This window comes from Oryctolagus cuniculus, chromosome 18, assembly GCF_964237555.1.
Source record: "Oryctolagus cuniculus chromosome 18, mOryCun1.1, whole genome shotgun sequence".
Classification (NCBI taxonomy): Eukaryota; Metazoa; Chordata; class Mammalia; order Lagomorpha; family Leporidae; genus Oryctolagus; species Oryctolagus cuniculus.
In genome coordinates, this window is record NC_091449.1 from 69,121,104 (window position 1) to 69,148,675 (window position 27,572).

The 27,572-nt window shown below is 52.4% G+C and overlaps 1 protein-coding gene across 8 annotated transcripts in view; it reads right to left on the minus strand.

Annotated features, from left to right (window-relative positions):
- Positions 1-27,572, minus strand: part of ANKRD11 (ankyrin repeat domain containing 11) — a 143,898-nt gene that overhangs the window by 89,519 nt on the left and 26,807 nt on the right. For 6 of the 8 annotated variants that reach the window (XM_070062841.1, XM_070062836.1, XM_070062842.1 and 3 more), the window contains exon 2: positions 8,110-8,192. The exons of 1 other annotated variant lie outside the window; for it this stretch is intronic. The gene's annotated coding sequence lies outside the window, so the exon portion shown is untranslated. The remainder of the gene's footprint in view (positions 1-8,109; positions 8,193-27,572) is intronic. One more of the 8 variants, XM_070062839.1, reaches the window with a different exon arrangement.

Here is a 27,572-nt window from a genome sequence, read left to right on the forward strand (position 1 = left end):
GGGGACGTGACTGGAGACTTTTCCCTCACATTCAGGACAGCTGGCGGCACCCTTTTTGTGACGTTAAATGTATCTCAAACCCCTCTTCCCAAAGGACAAACAATAAAGATGCCTACTCTAATTGGGAAAAAGAGAAGAAAAGCCCTGGGCCAACCTCGAAGGCCCCCAAGCCCCTCTCGACCCAGCACAGGGGTGCTCAGACCACAGCACACCCAGGCCCTCTTCCTCTGCAAGCAGAATGCACCCAAGGGGTCAGTGCTGTGGTGCAGCAGGTAAAGCTGCCGCCTGCAATGCCGATATCCCACATGTGCACCGGATTAAGTCCCAGCTGCTCCATTTCCCATCAACCTCTCTGCTATAGCCTAGGAAAGCAATACAAGATGGCCCGAGTGCTGGGGCCCCTGCACCAGCATGGGGGACCCAGAGAAAGCTCCTGGCTCCTGGCTTCAGATCGGCGCAGCTCCAGGCATTGCGGCCATCTGGGGAGAAAAGCAGTGGATGGAAGACCTCTCTCTTTCTCTCTCTGCCTCTCTGTAACTCTGCCTTTCAAATAAATAAATAAATCTTAAGAAAAAAAAATACACTGAAGCAAACACTATTTTGTAACTGAACTGCCCTTCTATACCTGTTACAAGAACTAAGGAGCAGGGGCCAGTGCTGTGCACAGCAGGCTAAGTCAGTTCATGTCCCAGCTCCAGCTCTCTGCTGTGGCCTGGGAAAGCAGTAGACGATGGCCCAAGTGCTTGGGCCCCTACATCTGCATGGGAAACCTGGAGGAAGCTCCTGGCTGCTTGTTTCAGATCAGCCCAGTTCCAGGCCATTGTGGCCATTTAGGCAGTAAATCAGTGGATGGAAGACCTCTCTCTCTCCACCAAATAAATAAATAAATAAATAAAATCTTAAAAAAAGAACTCAAAAACAAAAGGATTTCACAAAGTTTACGGAAAAATAAATTAAAAGCTGTGTTTAGGGCAGGCATTTAGCGTAGCAATAAGCCATCCCACTATTGGGGCCAGCGCTATGGCCACAGAGGGTTAAAGCCCCAGCCTGCAGCACCACCAAGCCATATGGGAGCTGGTTCAAATCTCGGCTGCTCCACTTTGGATCCAGCTCCCTCTAATGTGTGAAGGAAAACAGTGGAAGGTGGCCCAAGTGCTTGGGTGGGAGACCCAGAAGAAGCTCCTGGCTCCTGACTTTGGATCGGCCCAGCTCTGGTTGTTGCAGCCATTTGGGGAGTGACCCAGCAATGCAAGAGCGCTCACTCTCTCCCTCTCTTTCTTTAACTCTTTCAAATAAGTTTAAAAATGTTTTTAAATAAAATATATCCCATTAGCAGAGTACTCAGGTTCAATTTCTGGCTCTGTCTCCTGACTCAAGCTTCCTGCTAGTGCAGATTCTGAGGGGCAGCAGTGACGGCTTGAGTAACTGGACTCTTGCCGCCCCTGTGGGAGATCTGGGACAGCATACCCAGCTCTGGCACTGGCCCTACCCCTAAGTCATCTGGGAGGTAAACTAGTGAATGGCAGTTCTCTCACGCTCAAAACAAAGGGGCAGGTTGTGAGTAGGGGAATACAGACACTAAGTTTATTTTGATGCAAAGTCCATGCATGCAACATGCTCAGAAGATCATGTCAAGAGGCAGGTGTCTGGTGCAGAGGCTGCTACCACCTGGGCCACCTGATTCCACCTCAGAGGGCCTGGATTCGAGTCCCAGCTCTGTTCTCCAATCCAGTTTCCTGCTAACGCACAGCTCTGGAGGTGACAGACGATGGTTCAAGTACCTGGGTCCCTGCCAGTCACGTGGGACGCCAAGACTGAATTCTCTGAGCTCCAGCCTGGCCCTAGTTCAGGGAGTGAACCAGTGAATGGAAAAGCTCTTTATCTGCCTCTCTGCTTTTCAAGCAAATAAAATTATATAAATAATATCTTTAGGGGCCGGCACTGTGGCGTAGCAGGTAAAGCTACCGCCTGCAGTGCAGGCATCCCATATGGCTGCCGGTTCGAGACCCAGCCACTCCACTTCCCATCCAGCTCTTTGCTATGGCCTGGAAAAGCAGCAGAAGATGGCCCAAGTCCTTGGGGCCTCGTGGGAGACCCTGAAGAAGCTCCTAGCTTCAGATCGGCACAGCTCCAGCTGTTGCAACTAATGGGGGAGTAAACCAATCAATCTCTCTCTCTCTCTCTGCCTCTCCTCTATCTTTAAAAGGCTTGCAAGAAAGCAAGCATTGGGCACAACAGTAAGCCAGCACTTGGGATGCCTGCATCCCACACTGGAGTGCCCAGTTCAAGTCCAGATTCTTCTAGTCCCCATCCAGCTTCCTGCTCATGCACACCTAGGGGAAACAATAGGTGATGATGGCTCAAGTACTTGGGTTCTTGTTACCCACACAGGGAGCCCAGAGTAAGTTCCAGGCTCCTGCCTCTGGCCTGCTCCAATTGTGGGCATTTGGGAAGCGAACAAGCAGACAGAAGATCTGTCTGACTCTCAAATAAAATGAAAATTTTTAAAAATCTTTATTTTATTTGAAAGGCAGAGTGAGAGAGAGAGAGAGAGAGAGAGAGATTTTCCATCCACTGGTTCACTCTCCAAATGGCTGCAATGGCTGGAGCTGGGCCAAAGCTTCATCTGGATTTCCCACATGGGTGCAGGGACCCACAGACTCAGGCCATCCTCCACTACTTTCCCAGGCACATTAGCAGGAAGCTGGATAAGAAATGGTGTAGCCGGGACTTGAACGGGTACCCATGTGGGATGTTGGTGCTGCAGGTGGTAGCTTAACTCACTATACCACAGAGCCAGACCCCCCCCCCCCAAGAAAAGTTTTAATAAAGATTAGTGTTGGCTGGCGCCGCAGCTCACTAGGCTAATCCTCCGCCTGTGGCGCTGGCACCCTGGGTTCTAGTCCCAGTCAGGGCGCCGGATTCTGTCCCAGTCGCTCCTCTTCTAGTCCAGCTCTCTGCTGTGGCCCAGGAGTGCAGTGAAGGATGGCCCAGGTCCTTGGGCCCTGCACCTGCATGGGAGACCAGGAGGAAGCACCTGGCTCCTGGCTTCAGATCAGCGCAGCGCCGGCCATAGCAGCCACTTGGGGGGTGAACCAACGGAAAAAGGAAGACCTTTCTCTCTGTCTCTCTCTCTCTATCCAGCTCCCTGTTGATGGCCTGGGAAAGCAGTAGAAGATGGCCCAAGTGCTTAGGCCCCTAAGGCTTTGTGGAAAGCCAGAAAAAGCTCCAGGCTCCTGACTTTGGACTGGTGCAGCTCCAGAGGTTGAGGCCATTTGCAGAGTGAACCAGCAATGGAAGACTCTCTCTCTAACTATGCCTCTCAAGTAAATGAAGAAAAAGAAAAAGAAAAAGAAAAAGAAAAAGAAAAAGAAAAAGAAAAAGAAAAAGAAAAAGAAGGGAGGGGAGGGGAGGGCAGAGGGGAGGGGAGGGGAGGACAGGGGGAGGGCAGAGGGGAGGACAGGGGGAGGGCAGAGGGGAGGGGAAGGAAGTTTGTAAAATGTTTTTTGAAAAAGCGATGTCGCGGTGGCGTAGCAGCCACCTGCAGTGCCGACATCCCTTGTGGGCACTGGTTCAGGTCCCAGCTGCTCCACTACCGATCCAGCTCCCTGCTAGAGCACCCAGGAAAGCAGCAGAAGACGCTCCAAGTGCTCAGGCCCCTACCAACCATGTGAGAGACCCAGATGAAGCTGCAGGCTCCTGGCCTGGCTCAGCCCTGGCCACTGTGGCCATCCGGGGAGTGAAACAGCAACAGCCGGAAGATCTCCCTTTCTCTCTAACTCTGCCCTTCAACTATGCATCTATTCCAACTTCTTCTCGCAGTGAGACAGCTGATAAAGTTGCACAAACTCTGAACCCTGACGCGTACTCATCAAGGGCCGGGGGAGGGGGGGGTGTCTGGTGTTTTCAAGGCAGCCGGTTCAACTTAGGAGTTTTTCTTGATCTTTGAGGTGATACATGTGCTGGCCAGAAAGAACAAACTAGGTCCTGGGGCAAGTTCCCACGGCCCGGCAGCAGCAAGGGTGGGCAGCACATGGCACACATCCTCACCTCAGCTTCACCAGAACTCACGGACCACCCAGCCCTGGGCCAGGACACAGAAGCTTTTATCCTCAAACATGACAGCATGAAGAAGGAACCAGTGCTGTGGCGTCGTGGCTGAAGCTGAAGTAGAGCCTGGTCCAAGTCCAGGCTACACCACCCCAGTCCAGCTTCAACCTAATGCATATAAGAAGGCAGCAGATACTGGCCCAGGTGGGAGACACGGGAGGAGTTCCTGGCTCCTGGCCTAAGCCTGGCCCAGATCTGGCTGTTGTAGGCATTTGAGAAATAAATCAGAGGTTGGAAGATCAGTATCTCTCTCTCCTTCCCTCCCTCCTGTCACTCTGCCTTTCAAACAAATGAATAAATCTTTAAAAGAAAAGAAAAAGGAAGTGAAACCTTTTAAAACCTTTAGCCGGTTTTAAAAACTGATGATATTAAAGAAAAATTAGTATTCCATGAGAATCAGTGTATTTACCACAATGAACAGGAAACACGTGACGTCATAACCGTAAACACGGCTCTACAATAGTCCACCACTCTGCTGGGCGGAGCAGAGCCTCCAAGGCCGCCCAGGCACAGCACCCTGCTCCTCGCAGGCTCCCCGGTGCCGCTGCAGGGAGCGGGGGATGGAGCTGGGAAACCCAACACAATCGACACTTTCAGGACCGATGAACTCCTCTGAATGACACTTCAGACCCTGCACGTCTGTCTGCTCTTAAGGGTCCAGACACAGAAAATCCCCCAGAACCCTCAGAGTACAGTAAAAATTGGTCACATTGAAGAACTTGGCACTTTGTAAGCTGACAGAGTTGGCTACCACTACTCCTTTAGCAAAGAAGCAAAGAACGCTCTCCTGTGTAAACTTAAACCCTAACAGAAGTTCTGGGCACAACAGGGGAGGTGGGGCCGCGCTGTGGTGCAGCAGGTTACGCCACCCTCTGCACCCTCTGCCCGTCTCAGCTCCACTTCCGATCCAGCTCTCTGCTACGGCCTGGAAAGCAGTGGGTCATGCTCAAGCGCTTGGGCCCTGCACCCTCGTGGGAGACCTGGAAGAAGCTCCTGGCTTCAGCCTGGCCCAGCCCCAGCCGCTGCAGTCCTCTGGGGAATGAACCGGAAGATAGAAGATCCTCTCTCTCTCTGCATCTCCCTCTCCCTCTCTCTACCTTTCAAATAAATAAATTAAAAAAAAAAAAAAAAAAAAAAAAGGAAGACAGAAAAGAAAAACAGGGCAGAGAATTTGGACTGGGACCCGTGCTCCTCACAGAGCTGTGAGTCTGTCCTCAGCACAGGGCCAGAATGTGGGCAGAAGCCAGGTGGCACTGGTTTCTCCTGGTGATGGCCCTCGGCAGGACAGGGGCCAAGGAGCAACTGCTACTCCCCACCCTGAGGCTCAGGCAGCGACAGGCGTGGCTGCAGTAGGTGCTGGGGACTGACAGCCCTTCACAGATCCAGCCGGGAGCCAGCGGCATTCAGAGACAGTGACACACGACACACACACAGGGACAGTGACACACAACACAAACTGGGACAGTGACACACAACACACATGGGGACACTGACACACGGCTCACACTCAGGGACAATGACACATGACACACTCACAGGGACAGGGACACACAGCTCACACACAGAGAGGGGACACTGACACACGGCACACACACAGGGACACTGACAGAGCTCACACTCCAGGACACTGACACGGCACACAACACAGGGACAGTGACACACAGTGACAGTGACACGACACACACAGAGGGACAGTGACACACGGCGCACACACACAGGGAAAGTGACACAACACACACACGGAGGGACAGTGACACACAGCTCACACTAAGGGACACTGACACACACACACAGGAACAGTGACACAGAGCTCACACACAGGGGCAGTGACACATGACACACACACACAGGGACATTGACACACAACTCACACTCAGGGACAGTGACACACGGCACACACACAGGGACAGTGACACACAGCTCACACACAGGGACAGAGACACAGCTCACACACAGGGAAGGGACGCTGACACACAGGGACAGTGACACACGGCTCACACTCAGGGACAGTGACATACGACACACACACAGGGACACTGACACACGGCTCACACTCAGGGACACTGACACACAATGACACTATCATGCTGTGTACCTTGCAAGTTCATCATTTCAATAAGTCAAAAACTGATCACTGATATTTTAAATGTATTGTTCAAGTAAAACAAAAGATATTAACTCCAAGTCTCTTCATATAAGCATCACTGCCTTTAGTTATCATACCAACCACTTTCCAAAGGCGAACTGTTTCTGGAAACTTGCTTCAGAGAGGTGGCTCAGGCTGGCACTGGGCACTGGGGGATTCACACTGTGCAGACACACACACCTGTGCACTCACGCCACCAAGAAGCACATCAACTCCCTTAACCACTCTGGCAAGAGCTGCACCAGCTGCCTGCTTAAGCTGGAGTATTAGCCCACAGAAGTGTGAGAAACACCGAATCTAATTATTGTAATGCCATGTGATCTCTTCGCCTAGATAGGCACCACCACTGCCACTGCAGACAGCACATGAGGCTCCGAGCGCTGAGGAAACTCGCCCCGGTCACATGCACGCTGGACGCCAGGCAGGCCAGGCCGCAGACGCAGCTGCAGGAGAGGGATCCACAGCACAGCAGAGGCTGCAGAGACCCAAGCCCTGGAGTAGAGCAGGTGCTCACGCTGCGCCACAGGCAACCAGCGCGGCAGCGACAGCAAACAGCGGACGACGTACCAACAAGCGGCTGTTCTGTTTCCTAAAAGCCTGCAGGAAAGGGCCTCAGGAGGCAGACAGAAGAGGGCCCCGCCCCTGCCCCAGCTGCCCTCAGCCCTCCCACCACACTGCTCCATGCAGCCAGCCTACAGCTGTATTCAACCCAAACACCAGAGAAAAAGGACTGCACTCTGCACTAACAGAGACTGCCGCGGTCAGAGTGCTGGGCACTGCGCGCCTGGAGGCCCACCCGGCAGCCCTGCTCAGACCAGCACCAGGGGGTCTAGCATCACTAGACACTCGCTAACAGTCTCGTTTTCCACACAAACAGAAGCAGCATTTCGCGCTGTCCTCACTACAGGTGAAGCCCAGCCTGACTCTCTCTGAGCAGACGCACAGCTCAGACCAAAGGCCGAGGGGTCGTTTCCCCCGCTACGCAAGCACGGAGCAGAAATCATCAGGAACAAAGACGTCGCACCTCAACACCAGTCCCCACTGGCTCCTGGCTCCTGTCAGAGACACCTCAGCTCTCATTTCCCCACTTCCGAGGAAATACCTGGGAAGACCAGCTGGGCGTGTTGCAATTCAACAGTGAGAGAGGAAAGAGAACCAAAGTAGCAGAAAGGGCTCCTGGTGTGCTTGCTAGGTGTAACGCAGCACAGCTCCTGTTCTGCACTGGTCAGGACACGGGAAACCAACATGAGCCCAGCTGTTACCACGCCTGCTGTTCACAGGCGTCTCCCACGGGAGGACCGCGTCCTGTGGCGGCATGCACTCGGTCAGATCTGAGGAGGCATCCGGCCGTCCTCTCACAACATGTGCCAGTCATCTGCAGGAGGCGGCTTGTTTCTTGGCAACCGCTCCCTGGCCTCCAGCTTCTAGGAGCCCAGCCTGCAGCCACCAGGCCCCTCCCCAGGGCGCCCTGCCCAGAGCACAGAGCACGGGGCCCTCACAGCTTCTTCCCACAGCTGCTCCTCATGCCCATGTCACCGCGCAGCTCAGAAGGTGCAAAGCAAACACAGCCACGGCAGGGTCCTGGGCCTCCCAGCTGCTGGAGCGAGAATGACAAGATAAACCTCCTTTCCAGTGAGCTCTCCAGCCCGTCAATCGTCAGCAGCCCTCCTCCCGCTCTAACACCAGGGATCCCAGTGACCCCCCAGAGCTCCAGACGCCCACAAAGTCAGACCTCACGTGAGGCTCCTCTAAGCACAAGCAAATTAGCTAACCGGAAACATTCACTGTTCTCATACTCATCTTACAGCCCAATGAAAACAACGCGAACGGGAAAGCGAGCACGCAGGGTTTACCGATTCCATAGCTGAGACTCACGGTGACGAGGACTGCGTGTTAAACCCAGGGCGGGGCGTCCCACAGCAGGGCTGCGAATCCTCTGAAATGAGAGAGCACAGTCAGCACGGGGACATCGTACGAAGACACGCAATTCCCACACACCTCGACCCCGCTCCTGTTCACTGGGGCAGCACAAAGGCCCCAGGGTGTGTGCTGGCGGCCGCAGGCGCCGCTGCCCCTGCCCGCGCAGGTGGAGGGACGCCCTCAGGGACCCAGGGCCAGGACACTAGCCGAGCTGAGAAGGGCTTAGGTGAGTCGGACAGACACCTCACAGAACTAGTATCAAACTTGTGTCAACATCACATGTCTTGCAGCCTAAGTGGGCTTCCTGTCACACTCAAAACGTTAACTGTCCCTTTGTCCCACAAAGCCCCATACGGCCTCCCACTCCCCCAATCTTAGCACCACCTGCCTCTCCCTACTGCAGAAACACACCTGAGTCTCCACGCTTCCTCTGCCATTCCGTTTCTGTGCGCTGGTTCCTCCCGGCGAATATTACTGGGCACCATAACCCCCTCCATGCACATTCTACACTCTTAAACTACTTCAGGGTTTATTCTCAAAGATCTAAGACCACAATTCACACCAAATATGCTACATGCGATTCAATTCAGAAAATGATATCAGCAATTCTTCCCAACACAGCCCAGGAGAAATGTGACTCAAAGGAACCCACAAATGCCTGACATATTTTGTTTTATTTATGTATTTGAAAGGCGGGGGTGGGGTGGGGTGGGGTGGGGTGGGGTGGGGTGGGGAGGGGGGGAGAGGGAGAGGGAGAGAGGGAGAGGGAGAGAGGGAGAGGGAGAGAGGGAGAGAGGGAGAGAGGGAGAGAGGGAGAGAGGGAGAGAGGGAGAGAGGGAGAGAGGGAGAGAGGGAGAGAGGGAGAGAGGGAGAGAGGGAGAGAGGGGGAGAGGGAGAGGGAGAGGGAGGGAGAGAGGGAGAGAGGGAGAGAGAGAGTGCACTTCCATCTGCTGGGTCACTCCCCAGATGGTCACAAGAGCCAGAGCTAGGGGCATCCGAAACCAGGAGCTTCCTCTGGGTCTCCCATGGGGGTGCAGGGACCTAAGGACTTGGACTATCTTCTGCTGCTTCCCCAGGCCACAGCAGAGAGCTGGATTGGAAGTGGAGCAGCGGGACTTGAACTGGCGCCACAGGCTGTGGTTTCACCTGCTGTGCCACAGCACCAGCCAAGTGTCTGTAGGTTTTGTATCTGATGAAAAGATCTGGTCTGGGGCGGACTACACAGGCACAGGCCACTTTCTGGCAAGCACAAGGTGCCGTTTTGGAAGGCGCTTCCCTGAGGCAGCCACAAACAGGAACTCTGTCTAGGGGAGAATTCGCCTCCAAGCTGGTTCCTTATAAAATATGGGGCCCCTCTGCACTATCAAGAATGAACAGTTTATCAAACGTGAAACATCAGGTAAAAGCTGCCGCCTGCAGTGCCAGCATCCCATATGGGTGTTGGTATAAGACCTGGACACTCCACTTCTAATCCAGCTCTCTGCTGTGGCCTGGGAAAGCAGAGGATGGCCCAACTGCTTGGGCCCTTGCACCCATGTGGGGGACCTGGAAGAAGCTCCTGGCTCCCGGCTTCATATCAGCCCAGCTCCATTTGGAAGTGAACCAACAGGAAGACCACCCCCCCCCCCGCCTCTTTATAACTACACCTTTCAAATAAATAAATGCATTTTTAAAAAGTTCATGGAAAATAGAATTAGAAGATTAAAAAGTCTTTAACACCCTGGCATATGAGCGACAGTTCAAGACACGGCTACTCCACTTCAATCCAGCTCTCTGCTATGGCTGGGAAAGCAATATAAGATGGCCCAAGTCCTTGGGCCCCTGCACCGGCGTGGCAGACCGGGAAGAAGCTCCTGGCTTCGCATCATTGTAGCTCCGGCTGTTGTAGCCAATTGGAGAGTGAATCAGTGGATGGACTCTCTCTGTAACTCTGTCTTTCAAATAAATAAATTTAAAAAAAAAGAAAAAGGGAAAGGAAAGTGGCACTCCTGTTTCTCTGCTCCACTCTGAGGGATGGGGGATGGGCTGCTTTATTAACTGTCCCAAATCACAAATCACAGCACACTGCCCCTGCCCTGGCCAAGCCCTGAATGGCGCCTGGACAGTCGGTGACCACAGTCTTCCCTTGACTCTCACCTAACCATAAAGGGGTGGTCAGTGACTGACCACAGCACACTGCCCCGTCCCTGGCCTAATCCTGTAGGGTGCTGGGAACCACAGCAGGATGGGGGGAGACAGGCACAGGACTGCTAATCAGGAGTGAAAAACAGAGGGCTCCGCGGCAACGCAGCCTGCTCTGGAAGGGGCAGTGGGAGAAGATGCCCAGAAATCCCACTTCCACCAATCTCCTTTACAGCCCTCACAAGAAAAGGTGCCAAGTGAGGAGCATGTGGGACGAAGGCCCTCCTCAGGTGGCCCAGGGAAAGGACAGCCCGCAGTCGTGCACCCCCAGGACAGACGGGGCATCAGGTGCCATCCCAGCAACCTGCTCACCCTGCAACAGCGCTCTGCTGCTGTGCCAAGAGGGCAGCAGAGGACGGCCAAGTACCGGGGCCACTGCCCCCACGCGGGAGACGCAGATGCAGCGCTTAGCCAAGCATCGGGCAGAAAGACCAAGACATAACCTGGGATAACCGTAACTCCACTTTTCAATTCCAGCTTCCTGCTGACTTTATAAGTGAGTTCAGTTGCACAATACGAGATTAACACACCCCAATGAGCTGCATCACCACACACTAGCACTGAAAAGTAAAACAAGAAATTCCACTTGGGGCCAGCATTCCATATGGACACCAGTTCGAGTCCTGGCTGCTCCACTTCTGATCCAGCTTCCTGCTATGGCCTGGGAAAGCAGAAGATGGTCCAAAACCTTGGGTCCCTGCACTAATGCGGAAGTCCTGGAAGAAGCTCCTGGCTCCTGGTTTTGGATCAGCCCAGCTCCACCTATTGCAGCCATTTGGAGAGTGAAACCAGTGGATGGAAGACCTCTCTCTCTCTCTCTCTCTCTTGCTCTCTACCTCTGAATAACTCTGCCTTTCATATAAATAAATAAATCTTTTAAAAAAGATACTCCCTTCAAAACAGTATCAAAAAGAATAAATAACAATAAATGTAATCATAGAGATACAAGGCAAATAAATATGCTGAAAGAAACTGAGTGAAGCCAGTGCCTGTGATGTTGGCTATCCACAGGAGCCCTGGTTTGGATCCTGGCAGCTCCCTGCTAATGGCCTAGGAAAGCAGGGCGGATGGCCCGACACCCACATGGGAAACTCGGATGGAGTTCCATGCTCCTGGCTTTGGCCTGGCCTAACCCTGGCCACTGGAGCCATTTGGGGAGTAAACCAGTAGATGGAAGATATCCCTCTCTCCCTCTTCTACTCTCTGTAACTTATAAATAAGTAAATTTCAAAGGGTGGTGGCATTGGGACATAGATGGTAAAGCTGCCTCCTGTGACACTAGCATCCCACATGGCATCAGCTCATGTCCTGGCTGCTCTACTTACGATGCAACTAATGGCCTGCAAAAGCAACGGAAGATGGCCCAAGTGCTTGGGCCCCTGCCTTCCATGTGGGAGACCCAGATGAAGCTGCTGGCTATTTGAGGAGGGAACCAGTAGACAGAAGATTACAATCTCTCTCTCTCGTTGCAATTCTGACTTTCAAATAATAAGTAAATCTTTTTTAAAAAAAATTAAAGCCCTACATAAATGAGGAAAATACCAAGGACAGACTGAAGACATAAAACAGGTGCCCTGGTGACTGGATGCACTGGTTACTCAAAGTCCAGCTGCATTTTCCCAAACCCAGATGGTGATCCTCAAATCCCGATCTCTCTATAAATGTTATCCTTAAAACATCTTACAGAACTCACAGAGGGGCCGGCGCCATGGCGCACTAGGTTAGTTCTCTGCCTGCGGCGCCGGCATCCCATATGGGTGCCAGTTCTAGTCCCGGTTGCTCCTCTTCCAGGCCAGCTCTGTGCTGTGGCTGGGATAGTTGTGAAGGATGGCCCGAGTGCTTGGGCCCTGCACCCCATGGGAGACCAGGAGGAAGCTCCTGGCTCCTGGCTTCGGATCGGCACAGCTCCGGCCATTGCAGCTATTTGAGAGTGAACCAATGGAAGGAAGACCTTTCTCTGTCTGTCTCTCACTGTCTGTAACTCTACCTCTCAAATAAATAAATAAAACCTTTACAAAAAAAAAAAAAAAAAAAAAAACTCACAGAAAAGTTCTTAGGCCTTTTCTGAGAGCAGATAAGGAAGGTGCTCCTCCAGTTCCAGGGTTTTTTCCTGAAAGAGTTGTTTTTTGTTTTTTAAACCCTCTGGAGAGGACCAGATTTTTCATCAGCAGCGAGGTCCTGACTTGATAATTCTTCAACACCATCAGCTCTCAAGGCCAAGGCTCTCCCACATCTGGCCCAGTAACATCCTCTCCTTCCCACACACATCACTGTCCCCAGATCCACAAAACTCCTCTGATTCAACAACGTGCTCAAGTCACCACCTGCCTCGCCACCACAGAAGGGGAAGGGCTCACAGACTGGTGGGCGCAGCAGCGTGTCTTCCTTCACCACAAAGTGTGACCAGCGTCTGAGGGACAGAGGGCTCCCCACTAGGCGTGCCCCTGCCTTCCTGAGACCCCACTCTGAGGCCCGTCACCGCAGAAGGGAATCTGTTCCTGAAGGATCATCCTTCCTAACTCCTACTTGGAAACCATGATGTTTATCAGTTGTGTCTGTACTTCTCCCACTGACCCTGGCAACGGGTGCACCTGCCAACCTAGCAATCAGGCAGGTTCCACGCCAGCCCCTGACTCCAGGAGTTCACCTCGATCCTTTCCTTCCTTAGTCAAATTCACGGAAATTCCCTCATCTCCCAGGAGCTGCCACCGAAGCCTGCTGCTGTGTTTGTGAAAAGCCCTGCGTGCAGATGTCTGAGGCAGCAAAGGTGAGGCCCGGAAGAGAAAGCAGCTCCAGCCGAAACAGGTGCACAGCCCCCAGCTCTGCTCTGTTTGCAGGCACAGGCTCAGGGGTGCTGGCAAGCAGCCGGCCCCTCCTTGTCACCACCAGTGACCACACCCCTCTCCTGTGCTGCACATGTCACTTCACGTGATCCGTGTGACAACAATGTCATCTCCTCTCCTCTTCTGAAAGGCTGGCTCCTGGGGCCGGCGCTGTGGCACAGTGGGTTAACAACCTGGCCTGCAGCACCAGCATCCCATATGGGCACTGGTTCTAGTCCCGGCTGCTCCTCTTCCAATCCAGCTCTCTGCTGTGGCCTGGAAAAGCAGTAGAAGATGGCCCAAATCCTTGGGCCTCTGCACCCACGTGGGAAGACCTGGAGGAAGCTCCTGGCTTCGGATGGGTGCAGCTCTGGCCGCTGCAGCCATCTGGGGCATGAACCAGTGGATGGAAGACCTCTCTCTCTGTGTGTAACTCTGACTTTCAAATAAATAAATAAATCTTAAAAAAAAAAAAAAAAAAAAGGCAAGCAAGCAAGCAAGGCTGGCTCCAACTCCAGCTTAGAGCTCAGATCCTAATGGGCACACACCTGCCCTCTCTGCTCCTAGGAAAATTTCATGTCAAAGCCCTGCCTGTGCCAAAACACCAGCATAACACCGGCCATTACAGAGAGATAATTTATCGTATACCTCCAACAGGGCAGGGGCCACTGCCTGCAACTGGCACCCCATCCGAGCTGATCCAAGTCTCGGCTGCTCCACTCCCAATCCAATTCCCTAAGGATGGTCTGGGAAACCAGTGCACAATGGCCCAACTACTTGAGCCCACATGGGGGGCCTGGATGGGGTTCCAGGATCCTGGCTTCAGCCTGGCCCAGCCACAGCCACTTGGGGAGTGAACCAGAGGATAGAAGATATTCCCCCCTCCTCTCTCTCTGTAACTCTTTCAAATAAATAAGTATATTTTTGTTTTTAGTGCAGGGCAAACTTAGTCCACTCTCCATTTACAGTCAGGAAAGCAGCACTTATCTAACACATTACTCCCCCATCCCAGGCTTCCCGTTCCTATTTTTTTCTTTTTCTTTTTAAAATTTTTATTTTTCATTTTATTGATTTTAAAGGCAGAGAAACAAAGAGAGATTTTCCAGCTGCTAATTTATTCCCCAAATACCAGCAACATAAGCCAGGAGTGCAGAATGCAATCCAGGTATCCCACGTGGGTGGCAGAGACCCAAATATCTGGGCCATCACCTGCTGCCTCCAAGGGTACATATCAGCAGGCAGCGGAAATGGAGAGCAGAGCTGGGACTTGAATCCAGGTGCTCTACCAGGGGACACAGCACCCAACCCCTGAGCTGTCTCAGCGGCTCTCCTGTGGCAGCCACCTTGCTGGATTTTCATGACCACGGCCTTTTATCCAAACTCCCCAAAGCTCACTCCTGAACTCACAGTGTCAACCCCCAACCAGAGGCGGCGCCCTGCACTCTACTGCTCCTCACGTGTCTGTTACTCTGCTTGCATCTGTGCCCTGTCTCAAGGAAGCACAGCACACACCACTCTCCAAGGAGCATCCAGCTGACCTCCTTCCTCACCACCAGAAGCCAGCCGACAGACTCTGCCAACTCCAACTCCTACTTAGCACCGTCTTTCCTCCCTGCTGGCAGTGCCCTGAGGTCTAACCCAACAGTGCCCCACCATCTCTTCACCTACAATGTCCTAACTTCTTCCTCCCCACCTCCAACAACACACTGCTGGAAAGTGAATTTGCCACATCTGACTCACCTCGACTTTGTACCAGCTCTGGCCAAACAAGCGATGTATTAATGCTTGTTCAAACGTCAAAGCCACAGTAAAGAACCTGCTTTGCATGAGTATGCAGGGCACACGCCCAGTGTTTGTGTTGGCCACAGCAGCTGGCCGCTGGTTTTGCACATGGGCGTGTGCCTCGTGACTTCATAACATCTTGTGGACCTCTAGCAGCGGCCGGAAACTATACAGGATCTGGATGCTGCTGTCCATGCCATCACCTGAGCTCCCAAGGACAGAAGAGCCTCCAGCCAGGGGGATGTCTCTTCCCAGACGGCCCTGTCCACTCTGGCCAACCCCCACTCAGCCTCCAAACCCAAATGCGGGCCGTGACCCCAACCTCACCCGCTCAGCACTGCTTTCCTGTCTGTACTACGTCATCCCTCTTCCCAGGAAGCCCTTTCCGAGCACACCCCTCACATCCACACTGCCGTCACAGCTGCGGCGTTGGTCTGACAGCTCATAAATATCTGAAGGCAGACACTGCTGCAAAGTCCTGCCGTCTCACAGCTCAGGCCTGCCACGGAAACTGGTCACACAGCACTCATTCAAACCGAGGATACGGTGCTGAAGAAATTCTAGACCTCAGAGAAGAACACAGAATTCACTGATAGGTTAATAGCAGGTATGGCTATAAGCTACAAGCCCACTTTTTATAAAAATATCACCATAATAAAAAAGCCTATCCCTCCTTGGTCTCTGCTTGAGTCTACCCTTCAATCCACTCAACTTATACTCTTTGAAGCAGATGAAAACTCACCTCAAACAAATGTGGTTCACAGAAACACGAGCTTGGCAATGAAAACACAGGCAGAGAGAAGCACTGCCCAGATCTGTACCGAGAGGAAAGACAGGCGGCTCCCAGATGCCCAGGCAGCACGGACGCCTGCACGACAGCCGGCTGGGCCTGCTGTGCCTACGGAGGCCAGCTGAGAGCTCAGACTCCACTTCCTGCAGGACAGGCATCCCCAAGCCCCTACGCCCTCAGACGATGCCACCAACAAGCTCCCGAAACACTGCAGAACAGAAAACAACCAGTGCTCAGTGGGTCTCACTCAAGCACAACTGAGCACAAACGCCAAGGCCTTCCTGAAGAGCAGCACGGGAGCAGGAGACACTCAGGGCGGGCACGGCTCGGGTCCGGCACGGCGAGGGGAGGGCTGCTCTCCTGCATGAGTGGACAAGATCACTAAAGATCACTAAGATCCTCTCTAAATGCGGCACAGTGAGCAAGAGGCAAACAAGACACTGGCCTCTGGACGCCAAGACTGCAGCCTGCAGTCTCCCGGAGCAGCTCTGCGTACTACCCAACCCCCAGTGTCCCGCTCAGCTGTTCCTTCAACACTCACAATCTAATCAGGGCACCTGCAGGCCGAAGCACTTCTACTGCATTTCCGCCGTATCAGAATCATCGAACCTGAGGCGACTGAGATAGTTAACAACCTGTGCAGCTGGCGGCTGCCCGAACCTCTCCCACGGCTGCACGGCAGGGCATGGAGGCTCACGCAGTCTCTTCAGCAGACGCGTCGGCCTTCCCGTGCTCTCTGAATGGATTCTGAGTTTCACAGGCATTTATCAAGCAGACCTCGGTGAGGACAGAGAACATCGTGGGGAAGCTCAACACAGCTGCATCCGACCCCCAGAGGAGCACAGCTGATGGACTTAGAGGAAGTCGTCCCCAGCCTCCTGAAGTGACACGCACCAAGGAGACAAGCAGCATTTGTTTACCCAAGAAGCACCAGTCTGCAAGCCGCCATGTGCAACACAGTGAAACAACGACGCTGGAGCCCGGAGGAGCCACCCACAGCTGCCTGCAAACAGGAAGGCCTCGAGTTCCATCAGCAGAGGCAGCACTGATGCAGCCCACGGCCTGGAATGCAAACCCAGTCTCTGAGGCATCAAGCCGCAAGTGGAAGACGGCTTCCCTCAGGCTCCTCACTTTCACGCCACACCTCCTGGGCCTTGTCTCAGCCCTCAGTCTCTCCCTCCCCAGCCCACACTGCTGCCTCCAAGCAAGGGTCCCCCACATCCTCTATCTCAGGCCTCTTCTGAGCTCCCAGCCGTCACTTCTGTCCCAGGACTGTCCACGCAGAGCACTCAAGTCAAGACCTTTCTCTCTGTCTCTCTCTCTAACTCTGCCTGTCAGAAAAAACAGAGATGCCGTGGAGCTAAGAACTGCACTACAGGGACAGGCATGCAGAGGAGCAGCTGAGACACCACTGGGCACCTGCATCTCAGCAGCCACTCCTCTCAGTCAGCTTCCCACTGATGTGCACCCTGGGAGGCAGCAAGCGACGGCTCAAGTGACCTGGGTTCCTGCCCCCGACTGGGAGGACACCTGATTCCAGGCTTCAGGCCAGCCCAGCCCTGGCTGTGAACCAGCAGGTGGGAGAGCAATCAACCCCCACCACACACACACCGCCTAGCAAATGAAAATAAACGACACCTAAAAAAGCCCAGAACTGTACTAAGAGGAACACAAGCTAATGTCTCGAGTTCTCCACATAAAACTCTGCGAGCGAATGTGCCCGAGACACACGGCTCACACATGCCTGGGCGTCCATCCTCGAGAACAGCAGCAGAGAAACGCAGCGGAGCCCCAAGACCACTGCCCAGGTCGCCACTGCACACTGCACACTGCACACTGCACCTGTGAGCGCAGCTGGGCGCTGCAGTCACTGAGGGCAGAGGAAGTGCCTGCAGCTCCCCGCGCTCCACCACCCAGCCGCGACCTCCGGCTCCAGAGTCACCCCCAGTGCAGGGGCCGGTGGTCTCCCTGCTCCCTCATGCTCCTCTCTCGAAGAAGCAAAGGCGGACGACCCACAGGCTCAGTGTACTGCTGTTCCCGTCAGTGCCTCCCTCACAGGCTGATCTGCTAAGGTAAGAGAAGTGTGTCCACAGGGTATAACAAACTAAGGTCAAATCCAACCCAGGCAGATGTAGGAACCATGCCCACAGAGACTGCAAGAGCTGTCAGGACCTCCCAGCAGGGCTACAAAGAAGGAGGCCACCTTCCTCCTTCCTCCCCACAGCAGGAAAGCAACCCCTGTGGTGCTCTAAGAGGCATATTTGTACTGTGGACAAGGCACACACGTGGGAATCCTCCAGCACTTGCCACTAGCTTTTTTTTTTTTTTAAGATTTATTTATTTATGTGAAAGAGCTACAAAGAGAGAGGAGGAGAGGGAGAGAGGCAGAGAGGGAGAGAGAGAGAGGTCTTCCATCCGTTGGTTCACTCCCCAACTGGCCACAACAGCTGGAGCTGGGCCGATCTGAAGCCAGGAGCCAGGAGCTTCTTCCGGGTCTTCTACACAGGTGCAGAGGCCCAAGGACTTGGACCATCTGCTGCTGATTTCCCAGACCATAGCTGGATTGGAAGTGGAACAGCCGGGACTCGAACTGGCATCCATATGGGATGCTGGCACTACAGGCAGTGGCTTTACCCACTATGCCACAGTGCCAGCCCCTCCCCCCTTTTTAAAAGATTTATTTAATTAGCCACTAGCTTTCAAAAGCAAGTGATTCCTGTGTGGTATGTGTGCTGCAACCTCCTGAAGCAGAGTCCCAAAATATTTAAATAAAGAAGCCACAGAACCTCAAACAGGTTCTATTGCACACATTTAAAAAAAAAAATTGAGAGCTGGCATTACGGCATAGCAGGTCAAGCCACCACTGCAGTGCCAGCATCTCACATGGGTGTGCCAGTTTAAGTCTGGCTTCTTCGTTTCCAATCCAGCTCCCTGCTAATGCACCTGGGAAAGCAGCAGAAGATGGCCCAAGTCCTTGGGCCCCTGCACCCATGTGGGAGACCTGGAAGGAGATCCTGGCTCCTGGCTTCAGCCTGGCCTAGTTCTGGCCATTGTGGACATCTGGAGAATAAACAAGCAGACTGAAGATTTCTCTCTCTTCTCTAATTCTTTTTTTTTTTTTTTTAATGATCTCTTTATTTACTTGAAAGTCAGAGTTACAGAGAGAGAATGAGAGGCAGAGAGAGACAGACAGACAGAGGTGTCTTCCATCTGCTGGTTCACTCCCAAAATGGCCAGAGCTGAGCCAATCTGAAGCCAGGAGCTTCTTCCGGGTCTCCCACATGGGTGGAGAGGCCCAAGACTAGAGCCATCCTCTGCTGCTTTCCCAGGTGCACCAGCAGGGTTCTGGACCGGAAGTTTGGCAGCTAAGACTTCAACTTGCTACAACACAGTGCTGACCCCCCACTGCCATAAACCCCGACCCCTGAGTGTCCCCACTAACCTCACACCCTTTCAAACCTGAATTCCTCAGGCACACTGGTGCCAAGGGACAGGCCTTTCCACTCCTGGAATCTCCTCTCAGCTGCACAGCCGCCTCTGTCCTGCAGCAGTGCTCCTGCTTCCAGGCCCACTGCTTTCCTGAAGAGCAGCCACTGCCCTCTTACTCCAGAGGCCGAATCACAAGCTGTGCCAGGCTGTGCTGCTGACACACAAGGTCCAAGAGCCAGAACTGGCCAGACCTCAGCTGCGCCTATCAGTCAGGTGATCTCCCTCCTGAGGTTCTTTTACAGCTTAGAGGAGCACTGAAATCCCACCCCAACAAAGTCCCACAAAAATGCCAATGTAGGTCTCAGTTCTACAGCACAGAACCACTGACCCAGCACTGCACTGAAGCAGAAGGGCTGGACCGCACTGGACAACATGAACGAATCCAAACCCATCGACAGTGGCCCATGGTGCTCAGCGTGGCAGCTTATCTACATCAGGTCCTGTTATCAGTGACACTGCACGCAGCCACAGCCAAATGGTGACTCAGGAAAAGTTGAGTTCCCCACCCAGAAACACACTGCCACAGTGACTGGGAACAGGACGCTGCTGGATCCACAGGGCTCGAGCTGGGACCCCGGAAACAAAGCTTCAGGAAACTTCTCAGCAGCAGCACAGCGTTCTTCCAACCTGGGGAATTCTAGGCACTGCTACTTCCCAGCCGCTCTCGGGTGGTGCTGGGAGAATCACAGGGCTCACAGGGCCTGGGGGAGGCCTCTTCAGAGTGCAAGTCCAGGGCACAAGCCCAGCTTCCAAGCTGCTTCAGGAAGCCAGTAATCGATCCTATTTCCTCCAGGCATTCCAAACAGGTCAGCGCTGCACCCAGGGGCAGATGGCAGCAGCAGAGACCGCATGGTACAGGAACACACAGGATCCAAGTGTCAATCCTTCACACAGTGTCAGCTGGAGTCCTGGCTGCTCCATTTCTGATCCAGCTCATGTGTCCAGGGAGGCAGCAGCTGATGGCCCCTGCTACCCATGTGGGAGACCTGAACAGAGTACCTGGCTCCTGCTTTGACCTAGCCCAGCCCTACCTGTTGTAGCCATCTGGGGGATAAGCAGTAGATGAAGATCTGTCTCTGTCCCTTCCCCTCTGTCACCCTGTCAAATAAATAAATCTTAAAAAAACAGCTTTAGTGACTTCCTGGGAAAGTGTCCTCGTCACTCCGCTCTCAGCTCCAGGTGGAGACACAGGCACAGATGAAAAGAGGAACAAGGACTACGCACGCCTCCACGGCTGCACGGAGGCTCGGACTCCTCTCCAGGCCCCACTACGAGGACATCTGGGGAGTGAACCAGCTGATGTGAGCAAGCACTCTTTCTCTCTGCCTCTAATATTATTAATGTATTTAACAGCAGCAGTGAGCATCGTGAACAACTTCATCAGCAGGGGATGGAAGCTTGCTGATGACTTTTTTGTAGCTGTCACACAGTTTTTATTACAAGTTTAAAATAATTTTCTAAAATAATTTATTTGAAAGGCAGTTAGAAAAAACAAACAGAAAGAGAGAGAAAGAGAACTGATCTTCTATCCGCTGGTTCACTCCCCAGATGGCTGCACAGCTGGGACCGGGCCAGGCTGAAGGTAGGAGTCAGGAACTTCATTCAGGTCTCCCCCTTGGGCATCTTCCGCTGCTTCCCCAGGTGCACTACTGGGAGCTGGATGCAAAGTGGAGCTGCCGGGACTCAAACTGGCACCCACAAAGGATACTAGTAACACAGGTAGTAGCTTAACCCTATACATCACATTACGGGCCTCAATAAATACTTAAAAAGCTCTACTTGAGCAGGTATGAAACAATTTTAAAAGCCTTAAAAGCATTACCTTTAGGTAAAAATAGAAAACCCCATGCTGCACAGATAACACAGATACCCGCAGTTCCAGTCATCTGATAAACGGGCAAAAAGCAAACACCTCCATCTTCAGCTCCATCTTCCGTGCATTTCCTACCACTGAAAACGCACAGCCCTCGGTCTCGTACCGGGTGACCAACAACGGCAGAGACGGAAAGCTGGCACAGACTCAGCCCTGCCCTGCTGGGCTGGTGGAACAGCTGTTTCTGTCTCTTTGCCATCTGTGGCTTTGGGTTTACTGGGTGTCAGTGCTGGTAACTCAAGCTGCACTGGTCCCTTGGGACTCTTGTCCTCCTCACTACCATCCTCTCCCGGCTGTCTATAATCCCAAAACATACTCTGCCTGTCTCCCTGACTTCCCCTGCTGTGAGTACCCTCCATGCTTCCAGGAGTGGCGGTCGACACCCAGGTCTCCCGGGCCCACAGGAGGGCCAGCGCTGCTGGACTGAGCCTCGGCAGCGTGCCTTTCCCTCACGGTCACCATCCTGGTAATTCTGCTGCAACTGCAGGAGCCTCTGACAGCTAAGCTTACTTGCATGCCTCAAAGGGGAACTGCGTGTTTCAACAGAGACCCGTGGCTTGCAAGTCTAAAACATTAACCATCTGGGCCCTCTGCAGAAAAGTCTGGAACCCCTGGCTTAGGTCACAAGCCAAAGCTTCACTCAACCACAGAAAGGTGCATCCCGCAGCCTAGCCCTGCTGTGAACAGTACGTGGATGTCAGAACCCAGCGTTTTATGCAACCAGGGAGAAGTACATCTTAGCAGGCTAGCTGCTGGGCTGAGCGGCCCTCAGCAGTTCTGTTTGAAACTAAAGGCAAATCTACAGAGACAAGAGTTACCTGGGGCTGGAAGATCTTAATGGATAACAAAAAAGCTCTCAAACTGGACTGCATTAGGATTGCATCCTTAAAGTGGATCAAATATGGCAGGAAAAGTATACTTCAATAGATCTTATAAATTATTTTTAAAAAGTCAACTATCTGTGTAATTGCATGTATATAATTCTAATACCTAAAACTTAGGGCACAATGCTGCAATAAATCCATAAGAACTTTTAAACAAGTATTTAATCTTTAAAAATTTTAATCTCTGAATCAAGTAACACGTGCAGCTGGAGACACCGTAGAGGCTTGCCTCGGGACACTGGAGAAGCCCCACAGCCAAGGGCAGTGCAGGCTTCCCCAGCCCTGGCCAGAAATGCAAGCCATCCACCTGGGAACACCTGCTGGAGTCCACACTGCACAGCCAGCCCCTGGCTGTCCTGCCCACAGCTCCCTTGCCGTGCTCAGCAGCAGCTGTTGCTTTCTGGCTGCCACCCTTGCGCTTGCTCCCTTCCCATGTGTTCAATAACTACCTCTGACCCAGGGAACTCTTCCACCTCCTGCAATGCCAGCTTCACTGGTGGCTTCCCATGGCAGACATGAGAGGATCAGACCTTAGCCAGAAGTTGCGCGGACAGGGCAGGCAGACCAACCAAGCTGAAGTGCAAGCCCACAATGCCCCATGAGACTCAATTCTCCACCTTCCCACCCGGAGCACTGGGTACTCAGTGGCAAAGACAACTGCATCCCAGATGTGGCTGAAGCAACGAATGATTCTCTACTTAAGCACAGACACTAACTAAAGCCATTCACTACCAACTTTAAAATCAAGAATACTGGGGCCGGTGCTGTGGTGCAATGGGTAAAGTTGCCCAGACTGCAGTGCTGGCATGCCATATAGGTGCTGGTTCACATCCCAGCTCTCCACTTCTGAGTCAGCCCCTTATAATGGCCTGGGAAAGCACCAGAAGACAAGCCAAGTACTTGGGCCCCTGTACCTACACGGAAGACTCTGAAGAAAATCCTGGCTCCTGACTTCAGCCTCGCCCAGCCCAAGTCATTATGGTCACTTGGGGAATGAAACAGTAGATGGAGGATCTCTGTCTTTCCTTCTCTCCCCAAATGGCCACAACAGTGTGGACTGGGCCAGGCGGAAGGTGAAAGTCAGGCGCTTCACCTAGGTCATACACGTGGTTGTCTGGGATCTAAACACTTTGGCCTCAGCTCAGCCCAGGGCCATTGTCAGCACTTGGGGATTGGACCTGCAGAGGGTCAGCTGTGTTTCTGTCTCTTAAATAAGCAAAAAGAAAGGAAAGAAAGGAAAGAAAGGAAAGAAAGGAAAGAAAGGAAAGAAAGGAAAGAAAGGAAAGAAAGGAAAGAAAGGAAAGAAAGGAAAGAAAGAAAGAAAGAAAGAAAGAAAGAAAGAAAAAGAAAGGAAGGAAGGAAGGAAGGAAGGAAGGAAGGAAGGAAGGAAGAGAGAGAGAGAGAGAGAGAGAGAAAGAGAGAGAGAAAGAGAGAAAGAGAGAAAGAGGAAGGAAGGAAGGAAGGAAGGAAGGAAGGAAGGGAAGGAAGGGAAGGAAGGGAAGGAAGGGAAGGAAGGGAAGGAAGGGAAGGAAGGAAGACCAGCGCCGGGGCTCACTAGGCTAATCCTCCGCCTTGTGGCACCGGCACACCAGGTTCTAGTCCCGGTCGGGGTGCTGGATTCCGTCCCGGTTGCCCCTCTTCCAGGCCAGCTCTCTGCTGTGGCCAGGGAGTGCAGTGGAGGATGGCCCAAGTCCTTGGGCCCTGCACCCCATGGGAGACCAGGAGAAGTACCTGGCTCCTGCCATCGGATCAGCAGGGTGCTTCGGCCATTGGAGGGTGAACCAACAGCAAAAGGAAGACCTTTCTCTCTGTCTCTCTCTCTCACTGTCCACTCTGCTTGTCAAAAAAAAATCTCTTTCTCTCTCTCTCACTATCCACTCTGCCTGCCAAAAAGGAAGGAAGGAAGGAAGGAAGGAAGGAAGGAAGGAAGGAAGGAAGGAAGGAAGGGAGGGCGGGAGGGAGGGAGGGAGGGAGGGAGGGAGGGAGGGAGGGCAAGCAAGCAGATGAGGGACCAGTGTTGTGGCACAATGGGTTAAGCTGCTAACAAGTAACATGACCATCTATATCAGAACACAAACCCAAGCTGATCCACTTTCAATCCACCTCCCTGCTGTTGCACCTGGGAAGGAAACAGATGAGGCCCCAAGTGCTTGGGCACCTGCCACCCTTGTGGGGAACCCAGACAGAGTTCTGGACTCTCAGCTCCAGCCTGGCCCAGATCTGGCTGTTGTGGCCATTTAAGGAGTGAACCTGCAGATGGAACATCTCTCTGTCTCTGTCTGTCGGTCATCTGTCTATCTATCTCCCTCTTTCTGTCGCTCTGGCTTTCAAATAAATAAATCTTTAAAAAGAAGAATGGGTGGGGGAAAATCAGCTGAGACATAGGCTCTGCCTCACCGCGGGCTGCTCTGCAGGAAGACACCCCACTCCCGGGCTCAGAGCCCCAGCACGGCCACCTGCTATGTACCCAGAGTGAGTCACTGCTGAGAAGTGGTCCAGGGAAGACAATAAAATAGCAAAGAAACATGTTCCTAACAACTTACCGTTGTAAAGTTTAACCAAAACAAAATCAACTTTCTTCCTTAATACAAATACCCCTGCTCTCGTTTCCCTTTACCAGTCCTTCAGGTAACTCAGACGGCAGCGTTCACTTCTCAAGAAGCAGGCCCTGTACGTGGTAATACCCAGTCCTCACCATCACTGCCACGCTCAGACACATCCCACTCATCACCTCCAAGGCAGCCGGCCACAAAGAAGCCGTTTCATTTAACTGCATTTCTTCCAACAGAACCCTCACTTGTCTTACCTGATGGAGCAAAACATGATTTAAGTTCCCAAATAGGGAGATAAGCCTGTTTTTACCTTCTATATCCTAAAACTCACTCAAATCCAGCTCAAATGCAGCCTACCTCTACTGAAGTACCAGCACTCACCAACTCTCATTGATTACTGCAATTAACTAAATGGTCCACATCTAAGCCCTGAAGTCTCAAATCTAGGAGCACACCAACCAGGAAGCACGAGCTCAAAACCACTTCCAAAATCTCCTAAAATACGATGTCTTCCTCAGAGGGCAGGGTTAAAGCACTGAGAATCTGGCACGATCTGGCATCGTATCTTCCACACACACACAGTTACACACTGCCAATGCTACAGGGGGGCAAGTCCCGGACACTCTGCCTCCAGTCCAGCTCCCCACTGATGCACACCCTGGGAGGCACTGGGGTCCGACCTTCCACCCACGTGGGAGACCTGGATGCAGTTCTTGGCTTTGACCCAGACTAGCCCCAGCTGTTGCAGGCATCTGGGAACTGAACCAGCTCACTCGCTCACTCTCACTCTCTCTCATGATCTGCCTCTCAAATAAATGAATCTTTCAAACAAATATTAAGATGATACATTTTTAAAACTTCCTACATTAATCAGTAAAAATTAACTCCACTCAATTTCAGCGCCAGAGTATACACTACTTCAATACTGTGACAAAACCAAAGCACACCACCTGTACAGCAGAGTACAGCAGTTTGCAAGAATACAGTACTTACACAGCCGCATTCTACATTTGGAGACAACCCAATTTTATTTCAACAAATGAAGGACAAACCAGGATGACTCAAGAAAACGGCAACCAGTATTTATTGCCAGTAAAATCTGAGCATTCAAGCAAAAACACTGTTTGAAAATGCATGTCTCAGCCTCCACTGTGGACCAGATCCGCTCTTCCCCCTATGCTAATATCTGAGCAGCAACAGCTAAGGAGGCCTCCAGACTCAGAACAGAAAGAAACAAGGAGGAAGAGAGGCAAGGGGAGCCCCGGGGAGCCACAGTTGGAAGTCCCAGGACAGAACACAAAAGAAGAAAGCTGCCCGGCTCTGCAAAGAGCCCCAGGGAGTGCTACTGCTCAAAGCAGTGATCAGCGCAAGGCAGGAAGCAGCCAGGGAACTGTGCACACCCACCTGAAGGGCCGGCAAGTATGCCGGGCCAGGAACAGCTAATGTGGGAACCTTCCCAGAAAGATTCTCAATCAGTAGTCAAGAAAAAACCACCCTTGAGTAAATGCTCCTTCTGGTCCCATCTAGCAGAGCTTGAAATGAAGAACTGGAAGAACCAAGCTGCGTTCCAGCAGTGTAAGTACAACCCAGAACAAAGCCAAGGATATTGATGGCAACACAAAAATATGCAGGAACAAACAAGGTAAAACTAATGATATCTGGCACACAATCAAAAACCAGCAACGCAGCAGGAGAACTGCAGGCAGCATTGCTCAGGCTGAGCGACACTTGTGCAATGAGAGAAAAATCCACCCGACTGGTACACAGATGAGACAGACAAGGACACACCCTCTGTGTGTTCTACAAGCTACAAATAATTATGCCAAGAACCCAAACCGAACGTCCTAGGTGTGGACGACTGACACAGGAGCTGAGACAGTGCTTGGGACACTCATGCCCCTACTAGAGTGCTGGGTTGAAATCCCAGTCTTGCTTCCCATTCTGACTTCCACCTAATGTGCACCCAGGGAGGAAAACAGGGGCTAAGTCAGGCAGCTGGTTCTCTGCCTCCGACTTGGGAGATCCACACTGGGTTTGGAAGATGGTGTGCTCTCACTCACTCGCTGTTTTTCTGGGTTTTTTTTTGTTTGCTTGTTTTTTTGAGATTTTTTGTTTATCTGAAAGTCAGAGTTAGGAGAGGCACACAGAGATCGAGCTTTTCTATCTGGTGGCTCACTCCCCAAACAGCCACAATGGCCGGATCTGAGCTGATCCAAAACCAGGAGCCAGAAGCTTCTTCCAGGTCTCCCATGTGGGTGCAGGGACCCAGGCACTGGGGTCATCTGCTGCTGCTTCCTCAGGCCCATTAGCAGGGAGCTGGATGGGAAGTAAAGCAGCAGAGATGTGAACCAATGCCCACAGGGGATGCCAGCACTGCAGGCAATAGTTTTCCCACTAAGCCACAGTGGAGACCCCTCCTTTTGCCTTTTAAACAAATAAAAAATACATAATGGTAGGTGTCTGATATGGTGATGTTAAGACTCCACCTGGAACTGCCATCCCATGTCAGAGTGCCTAATTCAAGTCCCAGCTCTTCCAGCTCCCACTCCCTTCTGATGCCCACCTTCCCTAGAAGGCAGCAAATGACCAAGACACTGGCAACCCAGCTTCAGTCTGACTCGTTCTCAGCTCTTCTTGCAGGCATCTGGGGAGTGAACCAGTGGTTGGAAGACCTCTCTCTCCCACTCTGCCTTTCAAATAAATATTTAAAAAGGCAATGAAGCACTTTAATGCACACATGAACATATTTAAGAGATAATAAAGAGCCCTAGGGTATCAGACTGCAGCGGGCAGTAACCCTGCAGACAGCAAACATTCTCCACGGGCAGACTCGGGGCTCTGACTGTGTCACACTTCCAGCCACCTCTCCTTCATTTATGTGCAGTCACCACCAAGGACCAGAAAAATGATCTGAAGGAATCATAGCCACAAACTCCTAAATTTGATGAAAACTGTAAACCAGGTAATCCAGAGAGCTCAACAAAGTCCAAGCACAAAGTAAGAAGAAAATCCCACTAAGACAC